Raw genomic sequence first — 12,924 nt, forward strand, 5'->3', positions numbered from 1 at the left:
GAGCATGTTAGATTGCGCTGTCAGAGTTTGACAGCAAGATCTAAGGTGTTAACAGGCGATGTATACATTAAAAGGAGGGAGGCGACCTAGGATGTATAGGTACTTCCTTAAGGGGGCTTTACACGCTACGATATCGTTAATGTTTTGTTGTCGGGGTCAAGTTGTTAGTAACGCACATCCGGCGTCATTAACGATATCGCAGCGTGTGACACTGACCAGCGACCTTAAGCGACCTCAAAAATGGTGAAAATCATTCACCATGGAGAGGTCGTCCCAAACTCAAAAATCGGTAAGGGTTGTTTATCCAGGTGGTTCATCGCTCATGCGGCAGCACACATCGCTATGTGTGACACCGCAGGAGCGAGGAACGTCTCCTTACCTGCCGCCGGCCCCAATGAGGAAGGAAGGAGGTGGGCGGGATGTTACGTCCTGCTCATCTCCGCTCCTCCACTTTGATTGGCCGGCCGCTTAGTGACGTTGCGGTGACGTCGCTGTGATGCCGAACGTCCCTCCCCCTTGAAGGAGGGATTGTTCGGCAGTTACAGCGACGCCGCCGACCAGGTAAGTATGTGTGACGCTGCCGTAGCGATAATGTTCGCTATGGCAGCGATCACAAACAATCGCATGCGCGACGGGGGCGGGTACTTACACGCTCGCTATCGCTACAAATTGCTAGCGATATCGCTACCGTGTAAAGCCCCCTTTAGTCGTCAAGGGCTTAAGGAGGTTATTCAATCTAAAATGACAAGTCTGCAGCCTCTCTATGTAACTACAAACTTATGAATCTTCCCAGTGCACAGACTGTGTGCTACGAGGAGTCACCTGTTTCAGGAATGGCAGTCACGTGACCGCAATTGTGCGATATTTATGTTCCTGGCCAGAACTTGACTAGTGGGCACGGCTTCGCTCTATACAAATGTATGAAGTGGGCATGCCTGACTAGTAGGCATGTGTCACGGCCAGGTGGACGGGCAGACCCAGGGGGTGGATCCACTGGGCCGAACTCCTAGATGGTAGTAGAGAGTCCGGTAGCTGGAACACTATAAACAGCAGAACAGTCCGTGCACACGAGTATAGCGGAGAAGTCCCTGGGACCACGGAGTCACGGGTGGTAGTCCGGGTGACGCAGCTCAGGTTCGGAAGCCGAGATGATGTCAGGCGGGGTCCGGAACCTTTGGAGCGAGATGATGGGTCACCGCAGGGATCCGAGATGGTGCGGACTGTCAGGATGGCAGATGGACAGCGTTCGGGGTTCAGGATACGGCAGGACTGGATGGCGAGGCAGGCACGGCTCTACAAGAGAGATAGGTGAGTATATGCACAGAAACACCAGGAGACCTGACTCCTAGCTTAGGAAACACGAAGATCAGGCCCCGCCCCTTTGGACAATAAACCCCTTTATACCCTGTACCTGTTTAGCCTCATTTCCTGTTAATGGACGCTGGCCCTTTAAGAAAGGGTCAGTGACCGCGCGCGCGCCCTAATGCGCATGCGCGCAGCCCGGGTGCCAGAAGCCAGGGAAGGAAGCTGAGAAGAGGACGCAGGGGAGCCGGCCAGGGCCTGGGAAGCCGTCGGGCGCCGAGATCGGAGACCAGGGGGCCTGGGAAGGACAGGCACCGGAGGCTGGAGAGCGGGGAGCGTGGCAGGTGAGCCGGGGAGCGGGGCTGAGGACCCGGGAAGCGGAGCAGAGGACCCGGGGAGGGGAGCCGAGGACCCGGGGAGCGTGACAGCATGGCTGTCCAGTGGGAGTGGCCTTGCTCAATACATTTGTATTGAGCAAGGTCATGCCTACCTGTCTGTTTCTCAACGGGCCATGTACTATATAGCACAACTGTGGTCAAGTGACCACCATTCCCGGCTCAGAAACCGATTAATTTATGGGTTTGCAGTCACATAAAGTGACACAAAGAGTGACTGCAGACCTATCATTTTAGTCCGGTCAACCCCTTTAAGGTATAAAACATAGTTCCATCATGAACTCTTTGTCAAGCATTAATAGACTTTTTTTTTGCTTTGTGTACCCCTTATCTCTTGGTTGGGGTAATTGAAGCCCAGTTAGTGGAGTAAAGTTTATAATGACACATGGTAAGTTGAACTCTTAAAAATATATTAAATGTTTGCAAGTTATACGGTAATTGTCAGGGGACATACTTCTGCCGGTTTACTCTAAGCTGTAAATAATGAGAAGTTTTCAATGTGTTTCACTGAGTTTACATAATTTATGATAAGGAAAGTGAGCCCACTTGTCCTGATATCATTGTGCAGTACATACAGTAAATCCACTGTGGCAGGTGACACCGGAATGAATTGTCTGCTGCTGTTAACCTAAGTGTCGGACAGGTAAAAGAGTGTGATGACTTTGGCTGCCTTGATCACATATCAGCTGCCATTTTGCAAGTGAAGCGTACATGATAAAAGCAAACTGCTAACGAAAAGAAAAAAGAAGCTGACAGATTTATTTTTGTTGGTGAAGAGAAAAATGTTGCAAACCTGAACTGCATTTATAATATTTGCAATTCAAAAAAACTGTTAATCGAGCACAAGGTCAGACCGGCCGTGCAGTCTGCAAGGGTTTGCTGAAGGGTGAAAAATTGGCACCGGTAACTTTTTAAGATACAGCAGACGTCATTTATATACTGTGATAGGTTTACTTTTATAGCATGAAGACAAACAAACTTTCAGCCAATAAAGGTAAATAACAATGTATTAAAAAGTATATAATATAAGATAATATTACTTTTCCCAATAGTAGTGTGTAACAGGCTTAATGATCAAAAGACAATCTCAAATAAAAAAAAGGAATCATTAAATAGCCAAATAGTAACAAAATATAATTTTATTAAATATATTAAAATAGTATTAACAAACAGTAACAATAATACACTAGGAGAAAAGCGCCTCAAACCAGCAGGAGAGGGACGAAAATATATCATATTATTTAGTATGCTATTGGTCCATGTAAATATATTGTAGATGATATACCTATCAAATCATAAAGATTTCATAAGGTATAAGTGTAAGACAAAGAACCAACCTGTCTGCATGTTCCCCAGCCGCTGGAATGGCAACCATAGACCCGACGCGCGTTTCAGAGTGGATTCCTTCATCATTGGCCATGGCGTCATTCCAGTAGTGGTCTCGTTATATACCCAGCTGGACCAATAAAATGTGTAGATTATAAGCGGCACATGCGTACCGTTCCATCGGACCACAGCTGACCCGATATGCGTCACCCAAAAAGGAGGAGCTGAGTGATGCAGCGAGCGGGTCACATGAGTGATAACCGGTCACATGACTTAGGTCCTGACAGGTTAAAGATGCACTTGAGTATCTGGCAAGTCGGTTCTCTTTGGCATTCCAGCGGCTGGGGAACATGCAGAAAGGTTGGTTCTTTGTTTTACACTTATATATATCTTTATGATTTCATCGGTATATCATCTACAGCATATTTACATGGACCACCAGCACACTAAGTAAAACAATATATTTTTGTCCCCCTCCCGCTGGTTTGAGGCGCTTTTCTCCTAGTGTACTCAGTGTACTCATTGTCATTGTTTGTTAATAATATTTTAATATCTTTATTAAAATTATATTTTATTACTATTTGGCTATTTAGTTATTCCTTTTTTGGTCTGAGATTTACTTTTATAGCATATTCTCATATACCATGTTCTAAATTATTATGCAAATTAGATTTAAGTGTCCAAAAGATGTAATTATTTTTTTTTCAAATAAGCTCATGGATGTTATTGTATCTCAGGTCTCTTTGGATCACTGAAATCAATCTCAAACACTTGTGATAATTAGTTTGCCAGTTGAGCCCAATTAAATAAAAACTACTTTAGGGAGTTCCACATTAATTACTCAGGCCCACAGGTTTCAAGCAATGTTGGAAAAGTTTTAAATAGTGCAATGCCTTGAACAGGGTATAAAATCATTAGATAAAACACTTCACAAGCATGATTACTGTACTGTGAAGACATTTGTGGCTGATAGTGAGCACAAATGGGTTTTGTGCAGATAAAGGCAGAATGAGGAAGGTTTCTGCCAGACAAATTCATTGGATTAAGAGAGCAGCTGCTAAAATACCATTACAAAGCAGCAAAAAAGTATTTAAAGCTATTGATGGTGCCTCAGGTCCCTGAACCTAACGGGTAGGATCCTCCAGAGGTTTGCTGTTATACATAAACCTACTCTTTGGCCACCGCTAAATGGTGCTCCCAGGAAAATTAATATCCATGCAACAAGTCCAAAATTGTGTTTTCATATCACAATCAGCAAAGGGAATATAGGGATTTGTAAAGTTACTTTATTAGCCTAGAGCAAATGTAGGCTTACATATGGGGTATACCTGTGTACTAACTGTAGTAGGTACAGAAGTTACATGCCTAACAATACCAGACATGGAGCTTGCAGTAGATAGGAGAAAATGGTTTACCTCCAAGATGGTTGACTAGATTTCAAACTTCTCATTTCCAGTTACATTTTGTAGAGGAACTCTGGAGCATAAGCTGTTGTTCTGAAGACTATAATGTTGTACAACCTATGGGATCGTCGTAAAAAAGTGTAAGGTTCAATTTAAGTCACTTCAACAAAACCATTTATTTAAAAAAAAAAAAACACATTATGCTAAGATATTACAACCACTCTATTAAAAGTAAAGGCTACTTTACACACTGCGATATCGGTCCCGATATCGCTAGTGTGCGTACCCGCCCTCATCTGTTGCGCGACACGGGCATATCGCTGCCCGTGGCGCACAACATCGCCCAGAGCCGTCACACATACTTACCTGTCCGGCGACGTCGCTGTGACCGGCGAACCGCCTCCTTTCTAAGGGGGCGGTCCGTGCGGCGTCACAGCGACGTCACTGAACCGCCGCCCAATCGCAGCGGAGGGGCGGAGATGAGCGGGACGTAACATCCCGCCCACCTCCTTCCTTCCGCATAGCGGCCGGGAGGCAGGTAGGGAGACGTTCCTCGCTCCTGCGGCGTCACACGCAGCGATGTGTGATGCCGCAGGAACGAGGAACAACCTCGTTACTGCTGAAGTAACGATAATTGGGAATGGACCCCCGTGTCGCCGATTAGCGATTTTTCACTGTTTTGCAACGATGCAAAATCGCTAATCGATGTCACACGCAACGGCATCGCTAATGCGGCCGGATGTGCGTCACGAATTCCGTGACCCCAACGACTCCGCATTAGCGATGTCGTAGCGTGTAAAGCCCGCTTAAGCCTTCATGTAGAAAAATGAGTTATATTGTCACAACTGTAGACCAGGCCATTGATTTTTAGTGACTTCACTAATTACAAATGCTAAAAGCTATTTTATGGATATCTAAAACACATCAGAAAATGAAATATTTCCTTTACTAACTCAATATCCCCTTAGCAAAAAAAAAATCTCCACAATTTGTCTTGTTTAATAGGTGGGGGTATATTGACTATAAGATTTCTTGGCTGGATGATTAATGTGATAATTCTGATGCATGCAAGTAGAAACCAAAGTAAAAAGCTGGGAAATTATATTAATGCATAAAAATAATAGCCACGTCGTATATAAACTTCAGACTGCATATCTTTCAACAATTTAAGCATTTTTTTATAAGATGGAGATCAAATTACATACAATTACAGTATATATAATAAGCTTCAGTGTATTGAAGGGGTTGTCCACTACTTTTACATTGATGGCCTATCCTATCCTATTGGACACCCGACACCCCCATCGTTCAACTGATCTCAGTACCCAGTGATGGCAGCAGGCAGCCGGAAATTGTCAGTTCCTGAAGTTGCCCCGTAAGCTGATAGTGGCTGAGGCTGGTTACTGCAGATCGCCTCCTATTCAAATCAATAGGAGGCAGAAATGCAGTACCTGGCTGTGGCCACTATCTGAAGATGTGGCAGTTCCAGAACTAAGCAGTTCCAGCCACAGGCTGCCGCCAGTGCCGAGAACATCTTATCAGCGGGGGTACTGGATGTTGGACTCTGGCGGGTCAGACATTGATGACCTATCCAAAGGAAAGGCCATCAATGTAAAAGTGCTGGACAATCTCTTTAATCATGATAGGGTGTTACCTCTTCCAATACATGGGCCTGGCTTTCTTCTCCTGTTGCAACCCCCCTTTGCAGTACGCCATGCAGGATTTCTCAGTTAGCCAATCAAACTCATAGTTACATTGGTTGAAAAAAGACCTGGGTCCATCTAGTTCAACCTTCCTCCACCAATTAAGTATGTTGTCATTAAATCATTTATAACCAACAATGTTGTGTGCACTGAGGAAATCATCCAGCCCTTTTTTAAAATCTGTTATAGTGTCAGTCAATACTACCTCTTGTGGTAGGGCACTCCACAATCTGATTTATCTAACTGTAAATAACTCTTTTCTATTTAACTGCCGGAATCTCCTTTCTTTCACTCGCAGTGAGTTCCCTCTGTTCCTTAGTATTGTCTTTGGAAAGGAATAAGTCATGTGCCAGTCCTTTATATTGACCACACATGTTTTATTTCTGCACATTTCTTGCAGGTATCCAAACTAGAGATGAGCAAACCTGGAATATGGTGTACAAATGTCAGCACCAAAACTGCATCTTTCTGGATAAAAATGGAAAAAAAACCCCTTTTCTTCCATTACATACAGGTCTGTGAGTTCATTGAGGTCCCCTGCTGAGGTCAGGCTACCTGCAGTGAGAGGTGGAGGGCCGTCGGAACCTCCAGCTGTGACTGCGGCTAACCTGAGTGATGTCACTGCTCACAGTCGAGGCTCAGTCTCTACCTAAAGTTAGAGCGGGCAGTCATATTCTCGGTGTAACTTCAGATGTTCAGATGTAACAGAGATGGAATTGTCGTGGGACCTCATGTGGATTACGTCAGAACTGGGTGCTTTTGGGGTTAATAAAATGTTGAAAAAGGATGTTTTTTTTATCTTATTTCAAATAAAGGATTTTTCATTGTTTATGTTTATTTTTTTTGCTTACAGATTACTAATGGGAGGGGGTCTCATAGATGCCTTCCACTACTAATCTATGGCTTACTGGCAGCTGTGAGCTGTGATTAACCCCTTATTACCCTGATTGCCACCGCACCAGGGCAATCGGGAAGAGCTGGGCAAAGTTCTGGGACTGTTGCATCTAATGGATGCGACAATCTTGGGTGGCTGCAGGTTGCTATTTTTAGGCTGGGCGAACCCAATAAGCATAGGTCTCCCCAGCCTGAGAATACCAGCCCCCAGCTGTCGGGCTTCATCATGGCTGGGTATCAAAAATGGGTGGGACCACATGCCTTTTTTTAAAATAATTTATTTATTTATTTTATAAAAAAGCCACATGCAGTTCCTCTTATTTTGATGCACAACCAAAATAACCACACGGCTGGGGCTGCAGCATGTAGCCATATGCTTTATCTGTGCTGGGTATTATAATTTGGGGGGACCCTACACCAATATTTTTATTTATTTATAAATGGACAACAGCAAAAGAGGCGTGACCAACAGCATAGATGCCATAGAAGGCATCCAGCGACTGGGGCCAGCATCCAGAGGGGGCGTCACTGGCAGCAAGTGGGAACGTGGTTGGCAGAGTGCGCGGGCGTGGCAGCCACTTATCACTGCACTGCTGGATACATAGCTAACAGCCATAAAAGCTGGGCTGAGGCATAAAATCGTAGATCAGGCCACGCCTCCAACTCTGAGCTAAGACGGGCGGGCCGGTCACAGACAGTAGGCGGGCTGGATGTGGCCTGCGGGCTGCCTCTTGCCCAGATCTGGATTAAATACATGACTTAATGGACAATTACTTTGATCTGAGGTCCTCATGTATGTCATTACACAAAAACTTTAAATGTGGATTAAAGAACAACAACAAAGCGTTTTGGGTTTTATTCACAAAAGGTATCAATGTAATCAGTATAATATCGCCATGATGGTCATGCCTTGAGTTTAAAGGGGTTGTATGGTCTGAATCCATGCTTCTGCAGTCTTAGGAATGCTCATATTGTACCACACTGTGTGCTGTGAGGATTCGCTGATTTCAGAGCCAGGAACGGCAATCGTGTGGGAGCGAGAATGCGATCTGCATACTCTCAAATAGAATCTGACTAGAGGGACATGGCCTTGCTAAATGTAGATGTATTGAGTGAGGCTGCCACCCCTTAGTTGGATTGTGGCCAGATGTTTGCATATCGCTTACTCGCAGATACGTGACCACTATTCCCAGCTCTGAAATTTGCGAATCCACAGAGCGCACTGTGTGTGAGATGTGAAGATTGATAAGTCTGCAGTCACAGAGTGACTGCAGATTTATGGATTTAGACCGGACAACCTCTTTATTTTGCACAATCGCCGTGACAGGTTCTATTTAACTTTATACATTTATCAATAAACTTTTTAACATAAACTGTAAACATTAGAAATATGTGATATATTACACTGTTCTACATATTTTCAAAAGTTGTCAAGTTCAGTTATAAAATCAGCCATTTCTTAATGATTTTGACTTAATGAATACCAATCTGACAATTAACATTTTTAGTTCACTCTTGTTTCTATGATATCAAAGAGCTTCTCTTTAAATCCTACATATAATGTATGCATAAAAGTTTCAGTATTTTGAAAGATTATTACTTTTGCAAATATAAAGATGCAGAATATTTTATTATGAGAATTTTCTCATATTTATTTAGAAGAGACTTAGCAACAATTCAAAAAACTAAAACATGTCTAAACACTAATATGAATTCTAAACAGTTATAGAACTTGTACAAAATTTGGTCCTCATTCAGTGACAACTTTTGCTTGTCTCTTGAACTCCTCTCCATCAGATATTCTCTTACAATTTTCCAATAGTAATCTACAAGCATTGATGGACTCCATTTTCTTGATATCTTTTCTCCATAGCCACAATATCTTGATGAAATCTTTCACCATGCTCGTCGCTCACTTGTAATGCCCTCCGGACGAACACTGGATTAGGGGATCCACTGGAATGAAGATAACGACCACTGGCCTGGAGGAGAGAACTAGAACGGCTACCGAATGTTGACTAGACACCAGAGGTGGCGAATAGACAAACACACTAGTAGGTCGCTGGCAGAGGGCAGCCCCAGGGGATCAACAGTATCTCGGCAGACTGGCGCCACAGATATGAACACAGCCTTTGATAGCAGAAGCAGCAGCAGTCACTGTCATGCATTCGGCAGGATGGATGGATGTTTTCAGTAGCAGCAGCTGGTAAGGTAGTTGTAACAGCAGCAGCTGGTATCGTAAGAACGGACGATGGATAGTTAAGGCAGCAGCTGATATTGTAGGAGCAGCCAGAAAGGATACTTGCAGCAGCAGATATCATGGAAGTGGCTGCCATGGATAATTGCAGCAGCAGCCTTGTCGTGCACTGAAACACAGATAGGAATCAGCAACAATACACAGCTCAGTAACAGCAGTGGCAGCATACAAAGGGACCTGAGAACTAGCAATGAATAGAACTCGTTGCCTAGGCACCTCTCTTAAGGAGAAGGTGCCTTAAATACCCAATGCAAACATACTGGCCAATTGAGAAAGGGGGCATGTTTGTGCATGCACCCTACGGGCACTTGTGGGAGGCTTGTGCGCCGTGCACAGACCCTGGGAGGCAGCAGCAGTAATCAAGGATGGAACAGTCACCACTGGGGGGCCAGGAAGGTGAGAGTGTTGGTGGCCTTACCGGGGGAGGGGGGCAGGACAGCACGTGGATGTCGGTACAGGTGTTACATCACTGCAGTTTAGTGGAAAAAAGTCTAGATGTGAATGTAAGAAATGAATCTTTAAGGACATGTTACATGTTTTAAGGAGATTTTCCATCAAGTTCTCATAATTATCTGCTCTTAACTTTCACCTAAAATTTGTTAGAACTAATGAGAATGCTACCAATGCAGCCTTTTCCTTGCCCTGCAACAAATTAAGAAACTCTGCATCTTAAAGAAGCTTACGAGTCTGAGGTCAAATTACAACTACTTCCTTTATCTTTGCTTTGCTCAACTTTGAGATTCTTGACTGCTTTTGCATTTATATTCATTGCCTTTATAAAGTTCTTCACTAGGCAAAACTTGACATGTAATAGTGGTAACAAATTATTATGTGGGTCAACATCAGCTGGATACTGGACATTTTTACTCTTTGGCTAAAGGGAATATTGGAGACGCAAGGCTCTTTTATTGTAGTGATAGTCTCTTACATGACCATGCCACTCACACAGAAAGCAGCAGTACATTGTGTATCAACCCTGGAGACCAAATAAGAATGCAACCACCTTTATGTCACCACAGAAGGGACACAAATTTTGGTCATAGTTCGGTTCCTCAACAGCTGTTTCATGTTGTCACAGATTTCTTTCATGTGGACTGAAGGTAGCACATTGCCATAATACAGCAAGATGGCTTTTATGCTTGTTTCAGTTGAATTGATGAAGATCCTCCATTCCTCCGGATTATGACTGATATTCAGAGCTTCCGTTAAACTGTTGACGTTGTTGCATGTCACAATACAGCCTTCCATGAAGATGTATAGGACAAGATCTTTATCATGGTTGTGGAATAAAAATTTAGAACATCACCTTCTAGGTTGTAGCCTGGTAACTAGGGGCGGCTTTGCACACTACGACATCGCAGGTGCGATGTCGGTGGGGTCAAATCAAAAGTGACGCACATCCGGCGTCACTTGCGATGTCGTAGTGTGTAAATCCTAGATGATATGATTAACGAGCGCAAAAGCGTCGTTATCGTATCATCGGTGTATTCTCCGACATTTCTATAATGCCGGTGCAGAGACAGGTACGATGTAGTTCCTCGTTCCTGCGGCAGCACACATCGCTGTGTGTGAAGCCGCAGGAGCGAGGAACATCTCCTACCTGCCTCCCGGCTGCAATGAGAAGGAAGGAGGTGGGCGGGATGTTTACATCCTGCTCATCTCCGCCCTTCCGCCGCTATTGGCCGCCTGCCGTGTGACGTCTCTATGACGCCGCACGACCCGCCCCCTTAGGAAGGAGGCGGGTCGCCGGCCAGAGCGACGGTCGCAGGGCAGGTGAGTGCATGTGAAGCTGGCGTAGCGATAATGTTCGCTACGCCAGCTATCACAAGATATCGTACCTGCGACGGGGGCAGGCACTATCGCACTCGACATCGCAGCATCGGCTTGCGATGTCATAATGTGCAAAGCCCGCCTAAGAGCTCAGCCTAAAGGGTGCTTTACACGCTGCGACATCGCTAGCGATAGCTAGCGATGTCGTGCGCGATAGCACCCGTCCCCGTCGTTCATGCGACATTTGGTGATCGTTGCCGTAGCGAACATTATCGCTACGGCAGCATCACATGCACATACCTTTTCAGCGACGTTGCTGTGACCGCCGAACAATCCCTCCTTCAAGGTGGAGGTGCGTTTGGCGCCATAGCGACGTCACTGCGGCGTCACTAAGCGGCCGCCCAATAGCAGAGGAGGGGCGGAGATGAGCGGCCGGAACATGCCGCCCACCTCCTTCCTTCCTCATTGCCGGTGGACGCAGGTAAGGAGATGTTCGTCATTCCTGCGGCGTCACACATAGCGATGTGTGACACCGCAGGAACGATAAACACCCAACGGCATGCAACACCAACGATATTTTGAAAAGGAGCGACGTGTCAACGATCACCAATTTTTGACGTTTTTGCGATAGATGAACGTCGCTCCTTGGTGTCACACGCTGCGATGTCGCTAACGGCGCCTGATGTGCGTCACTAACGACGTGACCCCGACGATATATCGTTAGCGATGTCGCAGCGTATAAAGCACCCTTTAGTCTTGGGCAGATCCAAATCTCTAACAAGATCAGTTCCCTTTGTGTGAAAAGGTGAGGTTCAGTTGAGGTTGCTGACAGAAGATGTTTCATGACACCAAGTGCCCTCTTCTTTCTCACTTGACTGAAAATGTTTCTGTTGTTTTTGGAACCGGCAGTTCTTCTGTATGTGGTACTAGGCCTATTGCAGATAAAATATTTTTCCACTGTAAAGTCCACTTATTCTTATTTGAAACTCCTTTTCTAATGGGGGGCACCAGGCAGAAATGGCAATTGGTAGTGTGATCAGTTGGCTCTCTCCAGATCATTGGGACTGCAAAAGGCATAGATTACCTCTTCACATGCAACCACTGGATAAGCTGTGATGCACATCTATTGTAACATATTTGTGGAGCTCAACACTTTTGCTGATCTACTTTCTGCAGCGACAATACAAGTCTTAAGGCCCAGTCACACACAACGACTTACCAGCGATCCCGACAACGATTCGTCCCGATAAGGATCGCTGGGAAGTCGCTGGTGAGATGACAAACAGTCGGGCCTTACCAACGACACAGTAGCAACCTGTATAACGATCTCTGCGGTCATTAGGACCCTGTCACACAGTGTCAAACACAGTGATGTTTCCTGCACAGTAGGACATCGCCTTTGAAGAAAATGGTTCAGACCATTCTGCAACGACTAGCGATCTCACAGCAGGGGCCTGATCGCTGGTAGGTGTCACACATAACGAGATTGCTGGCAGGATCGTTGCTGCGTCACAGAAACTGTGACTCAGCAACGATCTCGTTAGCAATCTTTTTGTGTGTTACGGGGCCTTTAGGCTTTCTTTATCATGGTAGTCAAGTTTTGCCTTTGTGAAGCAACAGGAACTTCTCCATATATGTAGCAAAATCTATCCACTTTGTTAAGAATGAGGCATATCTGAAAAGAAACATATAGAAACATGTCAATATGCTAAGAAACTAAGCTAAGAATTCCTAAAACTGTATACCTGTAACGCCTGCCTGGATCCACAGGCTCAGACTGGCTGTAATAGACAGGCTAGAGGGAAGCCACTCACCAAGCAGGACCCCTAGAGCCCTGAAACCCTTTAACCCCTATACATGGATTTAGAATTACA

General features: G+C 45.0%; 1 long non-coding RNA gene across 1 annotated transcript in view; it reads right to left on the reverse strand.

Moving 5' to 3' along the window:
- Positions 1–825: 825 nt before the first annotated feature.
- LOC142295582 (uncharacterized) overlaps positions 826–12,924 on the reverse strand; it is an 82,765-nt gene continuing 70,666 nt past the window's right edge. The window contains exons 2-3 of the long non-coding RNA XR_012751495.1: positions 4,439–4,543; positions 826–1,293 (exon numbers count right to left, since the gene is read on the reverse strand). This is a non-coding gene — a long non-coding RNA (uncharacterized LOC142295582). The remainder of the gene's footprint in view (positions 1,294–4,438; positions 4,544–12,924) is intronic.

Source organism: Anomaloglossus baeobatrachus, chromosome 3, assembly GCF_048569485.1.
Source record: "Anomaloglossus baeobatrachus isolate aAnoBae1 chromosome 3, aAnoBae1.hap1, whole genome shotgun sequence".
NCBI classification, from domain to species: Eukaryota; Metazoa; Chordata; class Amphibia; order Anura; family Aromobatidae; genus Anomaloglossus; species Anomaloglossus baeobatrachus.